Source organism: Myotis lucifugus, unplaced genomic scaffold (genome assembly GCF_000147115.1).
Source record: "Myotis lucifugus unplaced genomic scaffold, Myoluc2.0 scaffold_33, whole genome shotgun sequence".
Lineage (NCBI taxonomy): Eukaryota > Metazoa > Chordata > Mammalia > Chiroptera > Vespertilionidae > Myotis > Myotis lucifugus.
The window spans coordinates 6292174-6312979 of record NW_005871081.1 but is presented as its reverse complement, the minus strand read 5'-3'; the positions used below and the strand labels follow the sequence as shown (position 1 = coordinate 6312979).

General features: G+C 35.4%; 1 pseudogene; it reads left to right on the top strand.

Moving 5' to 3' along the window:
* The first annotated feature begins 12176 nt into the window (after window positions 1–12176).
* On the top strand, window positions 12177–12779 carry LOC102432609 (annotated as a pseudogene).
* The last annotated feature ends 8027 nt before the right edge of the window (window positions 12780–20806 follow it).

Below are 20806 nucleotides of genomic sequence, written 5' to 3'. Positions count from 1 at the left end.
GGGATTTAGCATGAAATCACATTCCTCATTCTCCCACTTCCTGACATTAAAAATATAAAGCTCATTCCCCCAGAAGCCCTAAGGAGAAGGACTCTGTAATATGATGTACAAAGTCCTCAAGGAAATGCCATTACACTGGAGACCGATATGAGCATAAGGTTGCTGTTTCTTCTATTATCCTCGAAAATAAGTCAAGCCAAACGGAAATTCATAACAACATAACTCAACAACAGACAGCTAAAACCAAGGCTCCAGAAAGCTGTTATAATTGATTCACATCCTATAATGTTTGTATGTAGGATTCCTGGATCTCATCTTAGTGATCTATTTTTTTTTAAATTTTCTGCGCCCAAGTGAGCCAGAAAATAATCAGCAATAAAATATGCCATAAATGCAATTTTGTATTTCTCAGTAGTTGATGGTAGACTAAGAAAATAACTTCAATCTGTTTTTACAAATTTCTAGATTTTAGTGAGTACTAGTGTTTACTATAGATTTATTTGTGCCTACTTTCCTATACAAATAATTTTTAAAAAGTTATCTTTTAGAAAAAGTTTAGATTCACACAAAAATTATGAAGATAGTACAGTTTTATAAACCCCACACTTTGTTTCCTTCATTAATAACATGGTTTATTTGGTATAATTGATGAATTAAAATGATAGATTATTAGTAAGTAAAGACCACACATTATTCAGATTTTCTTAGTTTTTACCTTTCACTCCTTTTTCTGTTCCAATAGCTCATACAGAATACAACAATATATTTAATTGTTGTGTTTCTTAGTTATGAAATTTCTTAGTTTTTTATTGTGTGTGTGATCTTTAATGATTTGAAGAGTACTCATGCAGAATGCCTCTCAATGTGTCTGATATTGTTTGTTTGTGTGGGTTTTTGTTTTTTTTTTCAAGTATCTTTTTATTGATTTCAGAGAGGAAGGGAGAGGGAGAGCTAGACAGAAACATCAATGATGAGAGATAATTATTGATCGGCTGCTTTCTGTATGTTGCACACTGAGGATCAAGCCCACAACACCGACATATGGCCTGACTGGGAATTGAACTGTGACCTCCTGGTTCATAGGTTGATGCTCAACCACTGAGCCACACCTGCCTGGCCTCTGATGTTTTTGCTATAATTGTTTTGGAATTTTGTGTTCTTGGGAGGAAGACCCCAGAGGTAAAGTCCGCCCCCCTATACATCCTAACAAGAATATTTATTACCGAACTGACATCACTGTTGATGTTAAACTTCACTATTCAGCTGAAGTAGTGTTTGTCAAGGTTTACTACCATAAATCTAGTGTTTTTTCCCCTCTTTCCATACTGTAGTCTTTGGAAAGAAGTCATTATGTACAGTCCACATTTAAGCATTGCAGAGTTATAGTCCTCTTCCTTAAGGATGGAGAATCTTCATAAAATGTGTGAGCTCTTCTGCACAGATTTGTCTATTGTGCCTCATCGATTTATTCATTTAATCATTCATTCATAGAAATATGTACACATGGATGTTTATTTATATTTTGAATTATAATCCAATACTAATGTATTTTATTGTTCAAATTGCTGAAGCTTTGGACTTGGAAAATCCTTTTATTAGATACCTGTGTCCTGTAGATATATTCCCATAAATGTTTGTTGTTTGTTTATCTGTTTGCTGCACTTCCATATTTTATGATATTACAAGATGCTCCAAGCTCATCTTGTATTCTTGTTGTTCGTGTCATAGAATTAGGCATTTTTACACAGATCCTGGTTCCTATTTAGACATTTAGGAGGCAGCTGTGTTCATTGCTGTGTGGTGGCTACTAGATCTCTCTGTTTAGAGAACAAGGACAAATATGTGATTATATTTACATTGCATACATACATATGTATAAATATTTATATACATAACCATCCATATTTATATTAAACTAAATAGTTCATGCCTATGTATTTAATTCTAATCCATTACCACATGAATTATCCTACCATCCCTCTCTTGCTTGTCAGTAAATACCTACTCCAACATTGGAAAATTTGGTTGTGTCCATCTGTCAATCATTTATTTAATTATTCAATTATCATAATCACGTGGATGCAGTCTATACTTTTGATTAACTTAAACATTTACTGAAATCGAGTTTTGGTAAACATTGGCCCAAGAAAATTCCTAGCACTTCAGCTTCAACTCTGACATATAAAGAATTCGGAAGTCATTATTTTGGTTTTGCACAAGAAAGACTTGGGAAATCTAAAAATCAATGACTTCTTGGACCCTTCGGCAAACCAAAGCTGCCACCTTAAATCTGGAGAGAGGACACAAAGGAGAGACAGAGCTGAGCTATGCTTACCTGAAGCAGAAGCTGCTAAAGCCTTAAACTGGAACATTTAATGGTATTTTTGAATAATTACCAGAGACTAAATGTGTATAATAGGAGAGTGAGAACCTCCTGGGGGAGGGGGCGTGGAGGTGCAGGGGATGCTGAAGTCTTGGTAGGGGCACACCATCCAGAACTCTATTAGGTTCCTAGGGCAAGGATCCCAAAAAGATCTCATCAAAGTTCCGGGAAAGGGGAAAGGAAGATTAATCCTTGTGAAATGCACAGAGAGTCTTCTCCATAATAAAACTTCTCTAAGAGGAAGGATTTGACAGAGCCTTATCCCTACTGTGAGAATAGAATCCAGCCAGTGAGAAGCTGATAAAAAAATGTATTAAATATAGTGACAGGGACTTAGAAATTTAATACATACAATAAAGCTACTGAAAATCTAATTTAAATCAATAGAACTGAATAGAAAATCTAGAAAACAGTCCCGGCTTATATAAGAATTTCTCATATGATAAAATTACTATTTCAGTTTAATAAGAAAAAAGATAGATGATTTCATGCATGTGGATAGTACAACTTTGTATGTCTTATCATTTAAGAAAAATAAAATTACAAACATATTTTACCAAAAGAGAGAGGAATTAAAATGAATTAAGTGGTTATAAAATAAAAATGAAAAACATAGCTATTCTGTGAGGATGTCATGGAGAAATTAAAAAACAAGAAAAGGAAAAAGTTTCTTAAAGAAGACAATATTAAGATGCCATAAAAGAGTGGCATGATGGACTATGTCAAAATAAAGTTTTGCACAGAAAAATACCTGGTAAACCAAATCAACAGACACCCAGTACATTTGGAAAAATAAATGTAATTTAGCCAGAGGTAAAACTTCCTAATGAACAGAGCTTTTGAAAGAAGAAAGTAAGCTACCCAATAAAAATAAAAATAAAAAACTGAAAGAGGACATAAAAGGATAATTCACAGAAGAGAGAATCCAAATATTCATCACACATAAAAAAGGATTTTTTAACTCAGTTGTACTCATATAAATGAGTAATAGATTGACAATGTGATATCATTACACCCATAAACTTGTTTGTAGTGAAGTTGCAGCAAATAAACTACAAGAGTTTCATTATGAAAGATTTTGCATGCTATGTTAAATACCTTTAAATTCTGCAATCAATATGGATGTAGTGATTATATATATATATATATATATATATCCTCCTCTGAGGACATGTTTTTATTGATTTTGAGAGAGAGAGAGAGAGAGAGAGAGAGAGAGAGAGAGAGAAACATTGATGTGAGAAAATAACATCAATCAGTTGCCTCTCATATACTCCATGACTGGGGATCAAACCTGCAACCCACAGATGTGCCCTGACCAGGAATTGAACTGGCAACCTTTCGATGCACAGGAGGATGCTCAACCAACTGAGCCACTTTGGTCGGATATATAGTAAAATATTTTAAAATTGAGTAGGTGATAGAAAAACTAGAATATGCTAAGCAGTTAGAAAATCAGTGTTGAAAATCTCAAAGATCATTTGAAAGTTACTTTGATGCCATTAACCAAGATAGGAAAACAGGAGAGAAAACAAAACAGATCTTCAGCATAATGATAAATATCAATTCCTGTTTAATAGTTAGGTTAATATGATCACTAATACGGTGCATATATTTCTAAAAGATGTAAGGGTTTGAGATATACTCCAGTGGCATTGCTATATACACATATTAGCTAAGAACGGAAATGAATATTCACTCCAGGAGAGAGTGAAGCAAGATGATAAAAGGGGCTTATGCAACTCTGAGTCACACCCACAATGAATTCTTGGGCACTGAATATGGAACCAGCACATCAATGCATTGGGTATCATGTTCATATGGCTGGTGTTACAGAGTTAGTTTTCTGTAGCTATGTTTTAGAATTCTTGGAAATAAAAAGAGCAGTAGTATTATTCTACTTCTGTTCTAGACACATTGTGCCAGAGTTTCCTGTGCAAAAAATACGAAAAAACATATGCTATAGATTGGAATATAGTTTAATATGCATGAGCCTATTTACTTGCTTATGAAACCTGGATGTGTATAGATGCTCATTTTTGTTTGTGTGTTTATTTATATCTAACATGATATTTAATTAAACTTGATAACTGATTTTTCACAAGAGAAAAATACTCTTTTAGGTGGAAAAAATTGAATGGAATTTTCTGTATAAGAGAATGAGTAGAGGGAAATAAGACTAATAAAACTGTTTTGCTATGTCGCCTCCCCTAAGGCTTTGGTTAAAAGCATTCTTCTATTACTTACCAATGTGCATCCAGTCTCGCAAATATAGAGTGACATTGTGGAGAGTTTTTGTATCTGCTTATATGCCAGCATAATTATTTATGGCTCCTTTTTTTCACTTTTAAAATTCTCCTGATTTGGAAAATAAATTATATGGCCACCCTTTTCAAGTAATACTGTTTTACTGAAGTTTACATTGAACTGTGTATTCATCCTCTTATAATTAATTTCAGGTAATTCTACAGATTTTCTCAAACATTTTATATCCGCTTCCTATAATAAACTACACTTCCCTATCACTCATGTGGATATATGTACAAGTAACTAGTTCAACATTTACTTAGTGTCATGAATCTATACTCTAATAAATAATTGTCCAGTAAGAAACTCCATCATCAGAACATATAATTACAATGCATGATGATAAATAAAATAGGAGCTATACATACAATTGCTGGGTATTGTGTTGAGAGGAATCATTAACCATGGAATTTTACAGAGTCAGCAAAGGCCTTATAGACAAGGTGAGATTTCCACTGGCTGTTGACTGACTTGCAACTAGGTTTATGCTGAGCTTTCACTCTTAGAGAATTGATGAAACCAGACAAGTCTCAACTAGACTCTAGGCAGGGGGATGTGAGCAGTTTTTACCTTTATTGTTTTTATTCCCAGAACCAGTGTAATTTGTAGCAGTTAGTTTATATAAATGATTGTGGCTTGAATGAATACATAAATAAGTAGATTAGGAAAGAAAATAGCAAAAATGCTAACTCTCTTTTATGTCTCCAAATTCTACATTCCTTTTCTAATTTACACATATTAATCAGTGCCAACTAGGATTTGGAATTAATAATTTCCAATTCATTGTGGAACCATTTTGAAATTCAAATCTAATGAATAATTTTATTTTCCATATATATCCAGGTAAATATTTTTGATCAACCACTATTTTTATTTATAATGTTATATTCCTTAGGGTTCACAGAGACATAATAAAGTACTGACTTCTAGAAATTTATAATTCAATGCAAGAGATAAGACACTCCATTAAGAGGCAGATTCTTGCAAGGCAGCAAATGTTAACATGTTGCATGAGTGGTGCAGTGAATACAATATATATGATTTCAGAAAAGAAAGGTCACTGAGCTGGAACTCTAAAAAAAAAAAAAAGAAAAATTATTGAGGAGGTGAGACTTGGGTTGAAATGTCGAGGTGAACGATTATTTTGTTGTATTAAGAAAAGTGTCTTAAGTATATTTTGTTTTTGTAATCTCTTTTTCACACAACCTCCCTTCTAACAGCTATCAGTCTGTTCTTTGTACCTATGTATCTGTTTTCTTTGTTAGTTTATTATATTCATTAGATTCCACTTATAGATGAAATCATATGGTATTCGTCGTTCTCTAACTGACTTTTTTCACTTAACATAATATTCTACAAGTCCATCCATGCTGTCAATAAGATGCCCTTGCTTTCTACAGCTGAGTATTAAAAAGAATGATAACAGCAACAACAACAACAAAATACATAGACAAAGAGAATAGTGTGGTGATTACCAGAGGGAAAAAAGGTTGAGGGGAGGTAGAAGAAGGAAAAATGGGAATTAATGGTGATGGAAGGAGACCGAATTTTGGTGGTAAACACACAATACAATATACAGATGGTGTATTATAGAATTGTACACCTGAAATCTATATAATTTTATTAAACAATGTACCCAAAACATTCAATAAAGATTATAAAATATTAAAAGAAAAGCAGTGGAAGGACATTGTTCATAATTCTAAAGATAGAATTAATCTTTTTAGATAATCACTCCATTTAGAATATTTAGGGTGTATTCCATATTCTACTCCTCAACATAATAGAGACTGTGGCCTGGTGAACAAAATTTGTGCACAGGGAGGGGGTGTCCCTCAGCTTGGCCTGCACCCTCTCCAATATGGGACCCCTCGGGGGATGTCCAACTGCCAGTTTAGGCCAGATCCCTATGGGACATCCCTCTCACAATCCAGGACTCCTGGCTCCAAACTGCTCACCTACCTGCCTAACCACTCTGCCTACTGGCCTGATCGCCCCCAACTGCCCCCTCTTCCAATCTGCTTGCCCACAACTGACCCCCTCCGCCAGCCTAATTGCACCCAACTGCCCCCTTTGCTGGCCTGCTCGCCCCCAATTGCTCCCCTTCTGCCCTGATCTCCATCAACTGCCCGCCCCTGCTGACCTGCTCCCCCCCACTTGCTCCCCCCGGCTGGCCTGATCGCCCCCAACTCCCCCCCACCACCACCCTGCTTGCTCCCAACTGCTCCCACTGCCAGCCTGATCACTCCTTACTGCCCTCCCCTCCTGGCCTGATCTCCCCTAACCACCTCTGCCTTAGCCTTGCCACCATGGCTTTGTCCACAAGGATGTCTGAAAGGTCTCCCAGAAGGTTTCCCTGTCTAATTAGCATATTACCCTTTTATTAGTATAGGTAGAGTAAAACAGAATAAGTATATAGTCTTCCAAGGTAATTATCTTAAAGAACAAAACTTTGTATACTAAAGTTCCAATGTAAGTATTTAATACATTATTATTATTATCTAATCTAATAAAAGAGAAACATGCAAATTGACCACACCACTGCTATGCCCCAAGCCACGCCCACCAGCCAATCACAGCTACTATATGCAAATTAACTTGATCAAGATGGCGGCAGGCAGCCATGGAGCTGGAGCAAGCAGGAGGCTTGGTTGCCCCAATGATGGAGGAAGCCAAGCTTCCCGCCTGCCCTGGCCGGCACTGGGCTACGCTCAAGGCTAAAAAGTTTCAATTATAGAAGATAAATAAATCCCAGATACATGCTTCCAGCCAGCCTCCATTGGAAGCTTGGGTGGCTGGGGGTTGTGGCCAGCCTGAAAATAGCCATCAGCCCCTCACCCAGGATGGCCACACCCTCATGGGTGAGGGTCCCCACTGGGGAGCTCGGCAAGCCTGCAAACAGCCATCAGCCACTCACCTAGGCTGGCCACACCCTCATGGGGTGATGGTCCCCATTGAGGGGCTTGGCCAGCCTGCAAACAGACATCAGCCCCTCACCCAGGCTGGCCAGGCACCCCAGCGGGACCCCCACCCTGATCCGGGACACCCTTCAGGGAAAACCAGCCTGCCCCCACCCGTGCACCAAGGCACCAGGCCTCTATCCTATATAATAAAAAGGTAATATGCAAATTGACCCTAACAGCAGAACTTGGAATGACTGGTCACTATGACACACACTGACCACCAGGGGGCAGACGCTCAATGCAAGAGTTGTCCCCTGGTGGTCAGTACGCTCCCACAGGGGGAGCTCTGCTCAGCCACAAGCCAGGCTGACGGCTGCCAATACAGTGGTGGTGGTGGGAGACTCTCCTGCCCCCTCAGCAGCACTAAGGATGTCTGACTGCAGCTTAGGCCTACTCCCCGCTGGCAATGGACATCCCCCGAGAGCCCCCCGGGCTGCCAGAGGGATGTCTGACTGCCAGCTTAGGTCCAATTCCCCAGGGAGAGGGCCTAAGTCAGCATGTGGTCATCCCCTGAGGGGTCCCAGACTGTGAGAGGGTACAGGCCGGGCTGAAGGATCCCCTGAGTGCACAAATTTTTGTGCATCGGGCCTCTAGTTATTATTATATTTACAAAATAATCACTTTATTAAAAAGACTGATTTAATGTATTTTTAATCATAAAATCAGAAGCAGTTAGGAAGGTAGAGATTGCATATATAGAAGGTATTAATTTTATGTACTCTGTATAATTATCTTTACAAAAATCATAACCCTCGTTATACAACACCCCACTTGGCCTCATGTAAGCGTACAATGAATCCTTATTCAATAAATCAGTGAATGAATTATTGAAATCAAGTAATCTAAGCGTTCAATATCATGTTTTGATCTAGCACACCAGAAGGCTCTCCAAACATAGTTTAATAAGCAGGCTTTTTCTAAGTAACTTAGTTGTTTTATAATAATAATAATAAAAAAACTCATTTAATAGTATAAATAAAAAAAGTAATCTAAGTAATCTCTAATACACAGATAATTACCTAAGAAAAACTTCATATTAGTGCTTCTATTCATCTTATGTTTCATAATTTATTTGAGTAAATATGCCTACATATTTAAATGTTCAGAATTGTAATCTGTCTAATGTGAACTAATCTACCCTTTAATATAACCTTTATCTCTGCCAAATCTACTTTAGTACCATTATATTTTTTACATCTTTATTTTTGAAAGTATTACCTATGTCTCCTTGGCACTAATATTTTAAACACAAATTTAGGAAAAATATGTTTGTCTTAAAATTACAAGAAAAATTGTTTGTAATCAAAGAGGGCAACTTAATAACCATGCATCTTGTCCATAAACCCTCACTGTCTGTTATCATTTGTCTTTTTTTTGCACATTCAGAACAAAAATGGATAGCCTCTTGGGATATGCATTTAAATTCAATTTAAAGTGAAAGTTCAGATATATATTTGAGAGAAAATTATGATTATACAGATTCCATCTAATCCTAAATAAAGGCATTGTTATAACAATTGTAAAAAGTACTTTTTAAAAATTAAAAAAAGAAACTTGTGTACGAAAAAAATGTCTTGTCAAAGACCTCAATGGCAATTAGTTGACCTTACCCTGAATATATTACTCTATCGACTTTAACTAAAGATGCTGGGCCTGAGAGAGGAAGTTCAGTGTCTTCATTCATGTAAGTGTTGGCACATGTATTCAGATTTTTATTTTTAACTTTGTAAGCCATTTTGTAGTTCAGAAATAACATAGCTTTGAGCAATTTCTTTTTCCATTCAATGTTTTTCATACCAAAGGTCAGGAACTGTAGCCATGAGGTCACTGAGGATCTCTGAAGGGGTTCAAAGAGATTGCTGATAAAGAATTAAACACAGTTAATTAGTACTGCCATTTGCTTGCAAGGAACCATATGTCAAAATTATCCTTACTTACCCTGTCAATTCCTCTATTGGTGTCACCAATTCTCATCAACTGCTCTCACTCATGAAATACTCCTTCTTCACCAAACATTTCTAATAATGATTACCATGTGAGATATAGTCAGAAAGAATGTAAATAGATGCCATCTTCCATTGAAACTCACTTCTGATATTAGAAGTCAAATATTTCACTATTATGAAATGTTTAATAACAGCTATTTAAACAGTCAACAAATATTTATTTCTTACCTTTTGGGAGTATTGGAATTTGAACATGTAAATAGGTATTTTTAAAATTTAATTTAATTTTTTTCATCACCGTTGATTCCCTATATGCCCTGTTTCACCTCCACTCATCCCTCCACCCTATTATCACCACAGTATTGTCCCTGTGTGAATAGGCACTTTAAACAATCTCTTCAAATACAACTTAGAACCTCCTCAACTTTACAATTAGATTACTTTATTTGTGTTTCAAAGTGACAGAGCTCTTACCAATTATGTTCCAATCAAATTTTATTTCTCTTACAACTCTGTAATTCTTAAGATGAAATGTATATATCTCTATACAACATTGATTTTGGTAATCAATTTTTTTAACACTTCCATTTCTCAATAACATGACAATAAATCTTATTTGAACAAATTATCATTATCATTACCTCAAAAGAACCCACTTCTACTTAAAAGAAAATGCATTAATAGAAAAAAATATTTAAAAATTAAAGTAACATCAAAGAAACCAATGGAAATAACAGACTCAATAAAGAGATAGAAGGCAGATATTTTCAACAAACATAGAACAAAACAGAAGACATTATTCCAAATTGTAACTAGTAAAATAAGCAGAATAATCAACAAAGGTTGTCAATTTACCTCAAAAAGCAAAATCACAAAATCAAATTGGAGTAACTATGGCATAAACTTACAGTACTATAAGTTGATTGATGTATCAAATAGACATTTAATCAACAGACTTAGACCATTCAACACAGTGAAAAATAAACTATATTGCAATTTATGTTCAGATCAAGAAAAATACATTAAACATTTTGATTTATAAGAAAAGGAATAGTTTTGATATTTAGTTCCATGTAGGCTAGAATAGGATCAGGAGAAATAAACAATTCTCTTTCAATATAAAGGTGCATTTTAATAGCTAGTTACATCTATTTGCCTTTACTAAAATACAATCTATATATTATTTTCCAATTAAAAACAATCATCTCAGCCTGGCTGACATGGCTCAGTGGTTGAGCATTGACCTATGAACCAGGAGGTCACAGTTCAATTCCTGGTCAGGGCACCTGCCTGGATTTTGGGCTCAATCCCCAGTGTGAGGCATGCAGGAGGCAGCCAATTGATGATTCTCTCTAATCAGTGATGTTTCTACCTCTCTCTATCTCTCCCTTCCTTTTGAAATCAATAAAAATATATTTAAAAAACAATCATCTCAAAGTCAACACTCCAAAGCAACTTACATTTTATAGGCAACTAGCAATGGATTGACTCTCTAGATTAAATATATAATAAACTCTATATCCATTAGATAATTAGATTAAAATCATTTAAAAAAGAATTGGTCTTAAATTTACAACAATTGATATATTCTTGGTCAAGGATATTGGCACATAATAATTAAATCTATTTCTTAAGGAAAAAAAAGAATAAATACACTTAAATAAAATTTATGAAAATAGTTGTCTATAAAATTGAACAAAAAAGAAACATAAATAATGGGAGATCTTTAGCAACAGTAGATGAATGCAGTCAGAATTACAGAATAAGTGAAAAGATCAGCTATTATGAAACAAATGAAAAGATCAGCTATTAAACATGGACCTTAGAAGACTGCAAGAGTAGATAATATTAACTGGAACAAGTAACCTTATGAGTGAAAAGAAAATTAGTCTTTATATTTGAAAGGGGCAATCATATCTCTTTTTAAGAGATTGGGAGAGAGAGTTTAACTTTAAAAAATTAGCACTTAAAATTACATAAAATTCTGTGTTGAAGTTCTATTGCTTTGATGAGAACATGTGAAAATGTTTTTAGAGAATTACAGAACCGTTTTTGAGAAGTCAATTACCAATTCTCTCTGAGACCAATAGTAAAACAATACTAGACAGATTAGTCAGTTTGTGATTTAGAATTTATTATATCTAGCTCTCTGCTCTTCCTGTTCATCAGACAGCCGCAGCTTCCTGCACAGTGCCAGCTGCAACCCTGAGATATGATAGTGAAGGTCAGAGTGAACAGTTTTGGTGGCACTGGGTGCCTGGTCACCAAGACTGCTTTTAACTGGCCAAGTGGATATTGTCACCATCAGTGACTCCATTCATTGACCTCAACTGCATGGTCTACATATTTCAGTAGAATTCTCCTCATGTCAAGTTCAAAGGCACAGACAAGGCTGGGAATGGGAAGGTTGTCATCAATGAAAAGTCAACCTCCATCTTTCAGGAGCCAGATTCAGCCAACTTCAAATGGGAGATACTGGTGCTGAATATGTTGTATAGTCCACTGGTGTCATCACTTGAAAGGTAGATCCAGGAGGGTCATCATCTCTGCCCCTGTTGCAGATGTCCCATGTTTGTGATGGGTGTGAACCATGACAAGTATGACAACTCCCTAAAGATTGTCAGAAATGCCTCCTGCACCACCCTCCGGGCCAAGGTCATCCATGACAAGTATAGCATCTTGAAGGGACTCAGGCCCGCAGTCCATGCCATCACTGCCACTGAGAAGACTGTGGAGGACCCCTCTGGGAAGCTGTGGCATGATGGCCGAGGGGCTGCCCAGCACATCATCCCTGCTTCTACTGGCACTGCCAAGGCTGTGGGCAAGGTCATCACTGATTTGAATGGGAAGTTTACTGGCATGGCCTTCTATGTCCCCACCCCCAATGTGTTGGTTTTTTATCTGATCTCCTACCTGAAGAAAACTGTCAAAATGATGATATAAAGAAGGTAGTGAAGCAGGCAGGCATCAGAGGATCCCCTCAAAGGCATCCTGGTCTATACTGAAAACCAAGCTGTTTTCTCCAATTTTAATAGTGGCACCCACTACTTCACCTTTGAAGCTGGGGCTGGCATTGCCCTCAGTGCTGACTTTGTCAAGCTCAGTCCCTGGTATGACAGTGAATTTGGCTACAGCTACAGGGGGGTGGGCATTATGGTCCACATGGCCTCCGAGGAGTAAGAGTCCCCTGGACCACCAGTCCCAGTGAGAGGAAGAGAGGCCCTCAGCTGTGGGAAGTCCTTGCCCCAGATAGATTCCCCAACACACTGAGATTCTCCTGACCTCTACAATTTCCATCCCAGACCCCATGAAGAAGGGGAGGGCTTAGGAAACCCTACCTTGTTATGCACCATCAATAAAGTTCACTGTACCCAGCCAAACAAACAAAAATAATTTATTATATCCGAGTTCCCACAAACCTTTAAGGTACTCTTTACAGTTTAACTTCCCTCTTTTTTATTTGGTAATAGATTTATGTTTTTTTTGTATTTATATTTTAAGTGCACTCGAGTATTTTGCTATACTGCTCAGTAATTTTTTGTTGTTATAGATCAATCTTTTCTATTTGAGATATACTAGGGTTTATAGATGTCAATGTAACTATATTTCTTCTGTGACTGCATAGTACTTCATTTTGTGCTTATATCACCATTTACATATTCCTGTTATGAAATTTAGGTTGTAATTATTTTTCTTTTTGCCAGCAAAATATGTCAATAAATATTATCTTTTATAAATCCTTTTGACATCTGGAAGATTGTTCTCTAGAATATTTACTAAGAAGTGGGACTGCCTGCTTACAGAGTTACATAATCTCATTAGGTAATGCAAGTTTGCTCTCGGAATGGTGCCTTATATATTCCCACCAGTAGTACAAATCTTTTTATTATTTAATATTTAATAGCACTTGTTATCCTTCTACTTTTTGTCAATATTATAAGCTTAAGCTGGTATGCCATGGTTTTAATAGACATTTACAAAGTTATTAGTGCAATATAGTATGTTATTGCATATTATTGGCCACTAAGTTTTTAATCTAAAGCCTTTTGTTTGATTTAACCTTTTGCATCCATTATAGTTTATATTTTAAATCTTAAGAACCATTCCTCCATACACAGGTTCCAAAACTATTTCATAATTTTTTTTCTATTAGCATCTTAGTTTTTGTTTTAAATTTACATGTTGATTCTTTTCAAGTTTTTTGTATAGTATGATACAATTTCTTTTTTACTGAAGAGTGATTTTTCCCATACCTCTCCACTGATTACAGAAAACACTTTTGTTGCATATAAAATTATCTATAATAATCTATAATAATAAAAGCGTGATATGCTAATTAGACTGGATGTCCTTCCGGTCATCTTTTCGGATGACCTTCCGGATGAATCCAGAGCTGTGAGGGAAGCCTGGGTCCCAAGTGCCAGAGGGAAGCTGGTGTTGACAGCCAGGGGAAGGAAGGCCTACTCTTGCACGAATTTCATGCATTGGGCCTCTAGTAATATATATAGATGGAAGTTTCAGTATTCTAGTCTTTTCATCTATCTTTTTGTCTGCAATATTTTAACTAATTTGACTTTTTAAACTTTTTATTTTGAACTAATTTTAGAATTAAAGTTACAAAAGTAGTAAAAAGATTTTCCTTATATCTTCCTCTTAACTTCTACAGTTAACACCTCACAAACAATAGTAAAATAATCAATAACAAGAAATAAATATTGGTGCAATTTCATTATCTAGATTACAGACCTTACTCACACTTGTCTTGCTATGTTACCAATGTGCTTTTTAATCTGTCTTTTTATTTTTTTAAAAATCATGTCCTCTCTGGCATTCTCTTTCAAAATCACTTCATCTCTCCATGCATACATATCCTTTCATGTTAAATTTAGAATGAGTTTGTTATAATTTTATGCTAGTTGAATTGATTGGAATTGCAATAATATCATATGAACTTAGTAAAATTGAAATTTTTATGATGATATGTCATGAATAAAAACAGTGCTTTTATGGCATCGCTATCACTTATTTTTCCTACAATAAATTTTGTTTTTTCTTATACATGTTCTATTTATTTGTTTTCAGATTTGTTTCTCTTTACTCTTAAAAATTATATTTCAAATTCAATTCTTTTTCCTTTTATCAAAATCATGTAAGCATATAGTTTACAATTTTAACTTGTTTACATAACATCTTAATATACAACAGCCTCACTGTTACCTCACTTCCAATACCTTTGGCAAATTCTTTTATTTTGACTTCCAAATTTCTAAATAGTACACTTAAATTTTTATTTTTACATCCTTATGTTTAAAAACAATTTATTTTCCAATATGATTTTGTTCTCTTTTTTTCCAGTTCCACCACACTCTTGCATATGTAAATGCGCCATTTTGTTAACTATTTACACTATTATGTCTTCTACTCAAACTACATAGTAGAGTAGAATTACTTTTTTTTATATTATGTTTTTTGTTTGTTATTCAAAAAGTATTTTTTTTATTTTGTTAGTTTTCTACATGTTTATTAATAATTCAACCCAATTCTACTCTTAAGACAATTATTCACACTAGGTAATAAATCTCCTTTATCTGCTAGAAGGAGTGTCTGCTGCCATTGTTGACTTGTTCCCATCTGAAGTGATTGCTCTCTTAACCTGGTACAGAACTTCCACCCTGGTATCTACTTTCATTGCCACTTTGGGAATGCACCATATATCTCCTGACTTTGCTGGCTTCTTTTTTCTTGAAATTCTTTCTCACTAGAATGAAGCACATCTCCCAGTAGATTTATGAGGTGAGAAGATTATGAAGTAAGCATTTTGAATTTTCGTAGGTCTGAAAATATCTTTATTCCTTACACTTGATTGATTGGTTGGTTGGGTATGGCTTTTGGGGGGGGGTGAGGAGCTGGAACTATTTTTTCTTTAGAACTTTCAAACATAGTTTCATCTTCTAGCTTTCAGAATTGCTGTTGAAAATCTGAAGCCATTTTGATTTCTGGGTCTTTTATATTAACTGTCATTTTTTCCTGTGGAAGTTCTCTCTGCAGAAATGCCATTTGAGAAGGAGTCTGAAAATATGAAGGGCTGAGCCATTTCTTGAGATGATGTGAGAGATGTCTGTAATTACTGTTATGCTGCTATATGTAACTCATTACCACAAACTTGTCAGCCTAAAACAACAAAAATGTATTCTTTTACATATATGGAAATGAGAAGTCATACAAGAATCTTATAGAGTTAAAATCAAGGTGCTAAGAGGGCTGGATCCATCTAGAGAGGTTTCAGGGGGAGAATTCATTCCATTCTTCTTGTTTCTTGTGCCTGCCAGCTTTCTTTGGTTTGTGGCCACATCACTCCAATTTCTGCTACCCTAGGCACACTGCTTTCTCCTCTTCTATAGATATCTTCTTCTTATTTCCTTAGAAAGGCACTTATGACACACTGGATTACATTGTACACCTGGATTATCCAGGATAACCTTGCTATCATAAAATCCCGAATCATATTTGTAAATTACCTTTTACCGTGTAAAGTTGCACATTCATGGTTTGTGGGTAATCAGCTGTCAAAATCTTTAGGGGCAAATATTTAGCTTACCACAGTGTCCGATCAGAAAAGAAAGATAACCAAAGCCAATACTTTTCCTGATTCATTGAATTTGGCTAGAATTTACCATGCCATGGAAGAGTAGGGCATGAGACTAGAGCAAGGGGTCAGAATTGACTTTGTGCTTGGTTTTGAAATTTATTGAGTCCACATAGAGTCAATAAATTATTTCTTTAAATTAAAAAAATAAGAGAATCTCTTTGTTTTAGAAAGTTTAAATAATGGCTAGTTTAGGTCTCATTTATTATTATTAGAAATGAAGAACTTAAGGTTGTTAGGGGAAAATTATTCTACTGATTACAATAAAAATGAAAGCTAGAATTTATTGTTTACTCTGTGGAGAGATCTGTGGTGAACATTTTACATGAATTCTTTCTTTCAGTTCTCACAACAATTTTATTATTATCCACATACACCAGATGATGGGTCATGTAACCAACCCGAGATTACACTTAGATCTGAAGTCAGAGTTAGAATTCAGACTTAATTTCTTCTGGAGCCAGTTGGAAAGTTCACCAAACTTACCCAGAGGTGGGGAGGGGGGCCGGGGGGGGGGGAACACACAAGAAAATGCTTTCCCCTCATAGCTCTTTCCATTTGCTACAGGAAGAGTCTCAGTAATAAAATGAAAATGAGAGGGTTGTTTTTAGCAGAGAATACAAAGCAATTAATACAGAATAGTTTTTTTAAAGAATAAAACATAATTAAAATATACTAATTACAATTTTCATAATAACCTAGTTCCCCCTAAGCATGTTTAATTGACAAAAGTCAATTATTACCACTCAGAGTGATTTAATCTTCAAATATTGAGAATTTTTGCATGACCTAGGTCATAGTTTCCTAATTAGTGAAACTCCATATTTAAATTCCAGAGGCTGTAATAGCTTCTGTACTTTATAGTCCTAAATGGTTCTGCCAAAATACATTTTGGCTGTGAAATGCAATTTTGTTTTATTTCCCTATGTGCAGGTAAGGAAAATACAAAAGCAATCCTCTTTACTCTATGATTATATGCTTCCCAATAGAAAAGACATTAGGTTTTAATTATAGTTCTTTCAGCTATTCAAAACAAGTTAATTAATTTGTGGAATTTAAAATGTTATAAATTCTGGAATACTATAAAGGCCTATAGCTTTTTTTAAGCTCCGAACGCCGATGGAGTGTCTGCTTTCTAAGTTTAATTTGTATTTTACGATACATTGATTCTTATTTAAGGGTAGAGCAGTCTTTGCAACGCAGGTAAGATGAGTTCTTCTGCTCTTAGAGGCCACTTTACTCTGCATTTCAGATTTTCCTCAGTATGTAGTTCTATATCTAAATGGTTGGATCAAATCACTGAATGTTCACATAGACTCCTTCATGTAAATATACCAATGTGTTTTATAGTCTCTCTTTTTACATGCATCTAAATAATGCAGCATATATCCCCTTTCCTCCCTTATTCTGGTGTTACCTAAACCTGTGCCTTTATTTTTTGTTATTATTATCATTGCTATACACATTGTTTTTGAAAGACTTTATCTTTGTCCATGGCATCAACTGTCACTTACATACTGACATATGTTCTTAATCTACATCTTCTGAAATTCAGAGTCATGGACCCAACTTCCTCTTGAGTATCATTATTTGGTTGTCCCTTAGCTATCTTAGGTTCAACATGTTCAAAACTCAGCAAACCATTCTTTCTGCTCCTCAATCCAAACCTATGCATTTTCACATGTTCCCTTTCTCAGTAAATGACTCATCCATCTGCCTGAGTGTCTAAGCCTTTTATGGTTTGCCCAGCTGCCTGCTTTAGAATCACCCAAGGAGCTTGTAAATAATACTGTAGCTGAACTCCCTATAAGAGATTCTGATGTAATGTTCATGGGTAGGGCAAAGGCATATTGTTTGTTAAAAGCTAATTAGTTGATTAATTGCAGTCAGGGCTAAGAACCACTGTTCTATCTCATCCAGCCTTCATCAGTTTACCAGATCTATTGGTCACAATCTGGGCTGGACCCTGTAATTGTCTGTAGAATCTGTAAGGTATACTGATATCTGAATCCCACCTGTTGTCCACCCAAGGCTAAGAACTACTCCCATTGATATGACCTCAGATATTTGCCCCTGACAATTCTATTCTAATGCATGTTTGTAGTCTTGATTCATATGCTCATACAATTAATTTAAGTATATCCCTCCAACCATAACCCTTCCCAGGTACCAAAAATATTTCCCTAAAACACAAATCTGACCATGGTCCTCATTGACCTAAAATCGTTCAGAGAATCATTTGGTTTCTTTAATATCCCAACAATGTATCACTTATGAACCAATTTTACCAACAACAACACACCAAAAAATCCAAACTGATATTCATGGATTTTGAATAACTTTTCTCTGATATAAAAGCAAAGAGTGGTAGACATGGTATTTGAGCATAGATGTATATGACTCTAAATTCCACCTGTTTCATATAGTTGATATTGCTAATTAAAGACAATATTCTTATAAAGAAAATTTAAGTCTATTGTTCTAAGAGAATTTTCTATAAAGTAGGTGGCTGGTAATAATAAGAAAAAAGAATAACAACAACCAAAGACTTAAATGAATATTTCAGTGCAATTTTGATAAATAATAAAACTATTAAGCATAAATTATTAACAAATGTCTTATACCACTGGGAGTAATTTTATTCAAAACATTCATAATAGTTTGTATTAAGTGTTTCAATCAGACTGATCTTGCAAATAGTCATCAGTGATATTGAACTAAAACTGTTAAAAGTATATAATCAATAAGATTAAGTGTTTTACACACTAAATGCACACACAAAAAAAACATAAATAATTCAAACATCTGTTTTACCAGATGAGAATTTCAAAGTCTTCTTTTTGGATTGTATAATGTTTGAAATTTCAAATGACTTCAGTATTGCTCTGAAGATTATTATCATGATGCAGTAGTCAAACCAATATAATGCTTCTGAACACAGATCTTGAAAGCAAGGGATTCTAATACGATACGGTGTATTTCATAAACTGAACAGAAAATAATCCCTTTCTACCTATCTAATCCATCTATCTCTAATGTATCTTTTTCTAATATAACATGATTTGTTATATTTTTAAGTGTTACCATGAAACCTCATTGGGTATCTTTAATCTAATTACAGCTAATAACAATAACAACCACAAAAGGCAGGTTGAGCTTTAATGTGGCCACAGCAGTACCATGATATGATTTCTTCCAGTGACTCCTTGGGCTATGAACACTCAGAATCCATGCACTGGACTTATGAGATGCACAATCACCCCCAAGCCTCCCCTTCTGTGCCAATTAAATGTGTTGGTTGTCCTAACTTAACTTCAGTCCTCTGGCACCAATTTATTTATCCAAGAGTGTGCACCTGACACAGCTAAGCCAGTGAAGGTTTTCCTCTGGATCTTTTAAAAATATTTTTATTGATTTCAGAGAGGAAGGAAGAGGGAGAGAGAGATAGAAATATCAATGATGAGAGAGAATTATTGTTTGGCTGCCTCCTGCATACCCACACTGGGGATCTAACCTGCAACCCACACCCACACGTGTGCCCTGACAGGGAATCGAACCATGACCTCCTGGTTCATAGGTTAAAGCTTAACCACTTAGTCATGCTGGCAGGGCTAGATGTTTTTGTTATTGTTGTTGGATTTAGAAAGTACATTTGTTTCTCTATGTGGCTAAAGCCCCCCCTCCACCCCACTATGAGCCTTGGAATTGTCATTGGTTAGGTTCCCCAGTGAAGGAAATGAGACTACTATGGGAAAGAATGATAAATGAAAGAGAGGGATGCAGAGAAATATATGGAAGTTTTCTGATTTCTATTTTTTGTTTTGCTTAACATAAAATGAATTTCTTTTATTTTCCAGATTGTGGTTGTGTAACACTCCTTGGATTTAATAAGGCAGTATTTCCTATTTATCTATGCTAGTTTAACCCATATATCTATCAGAGACATATATTTGTTAAATCACGCTGCTTAGTTGGTTGCTTTGAATGTTCTATGTGGTTCATTTCTATGGCCTAAAATCAAGTTGCATGTGGAATAGATATAAATAGAAGTAGGGCACCAAGTATTTCTTGGCAGTATTTTGTGGTGATATTAAAAATGCATAAAAGCTACATAATAGCCAATCAAATCAGATGCCAGCTATAACCAATGGCAATACCAGTATAGACTAACAAAACATGGGTCTTGCACTGATGATGTCTGCAAAGTGCTCATGTTCTCATAGGAGAAAAGAAGCAATCAAGTAATATGGCATGGTGCCAAATTTATGGAGAACGATAACAAAGAGAGAAACAAGTAAAATTAGGTTTAAAATTTAATAAATTGCTGGCAATTTGCAAGATAACTTTAAAATATGTTACTGACTTTCATGCTTTTCTTTTACTTCTCTTCTTCCTTCTCTGTTATTTTCTTTTCAAAATTGCAAAATCAGCACAGCTGGCATGGCTCAGTGGTTGAGTATATCTATGAACCAGAAGGTCGCTGATTCAATTCCCAGTGAGGGCAAATGCCCAGGTTGTGGGCTTGATTCCCAGTAGGGGGCATGCAGGAGGCAGCTGATCA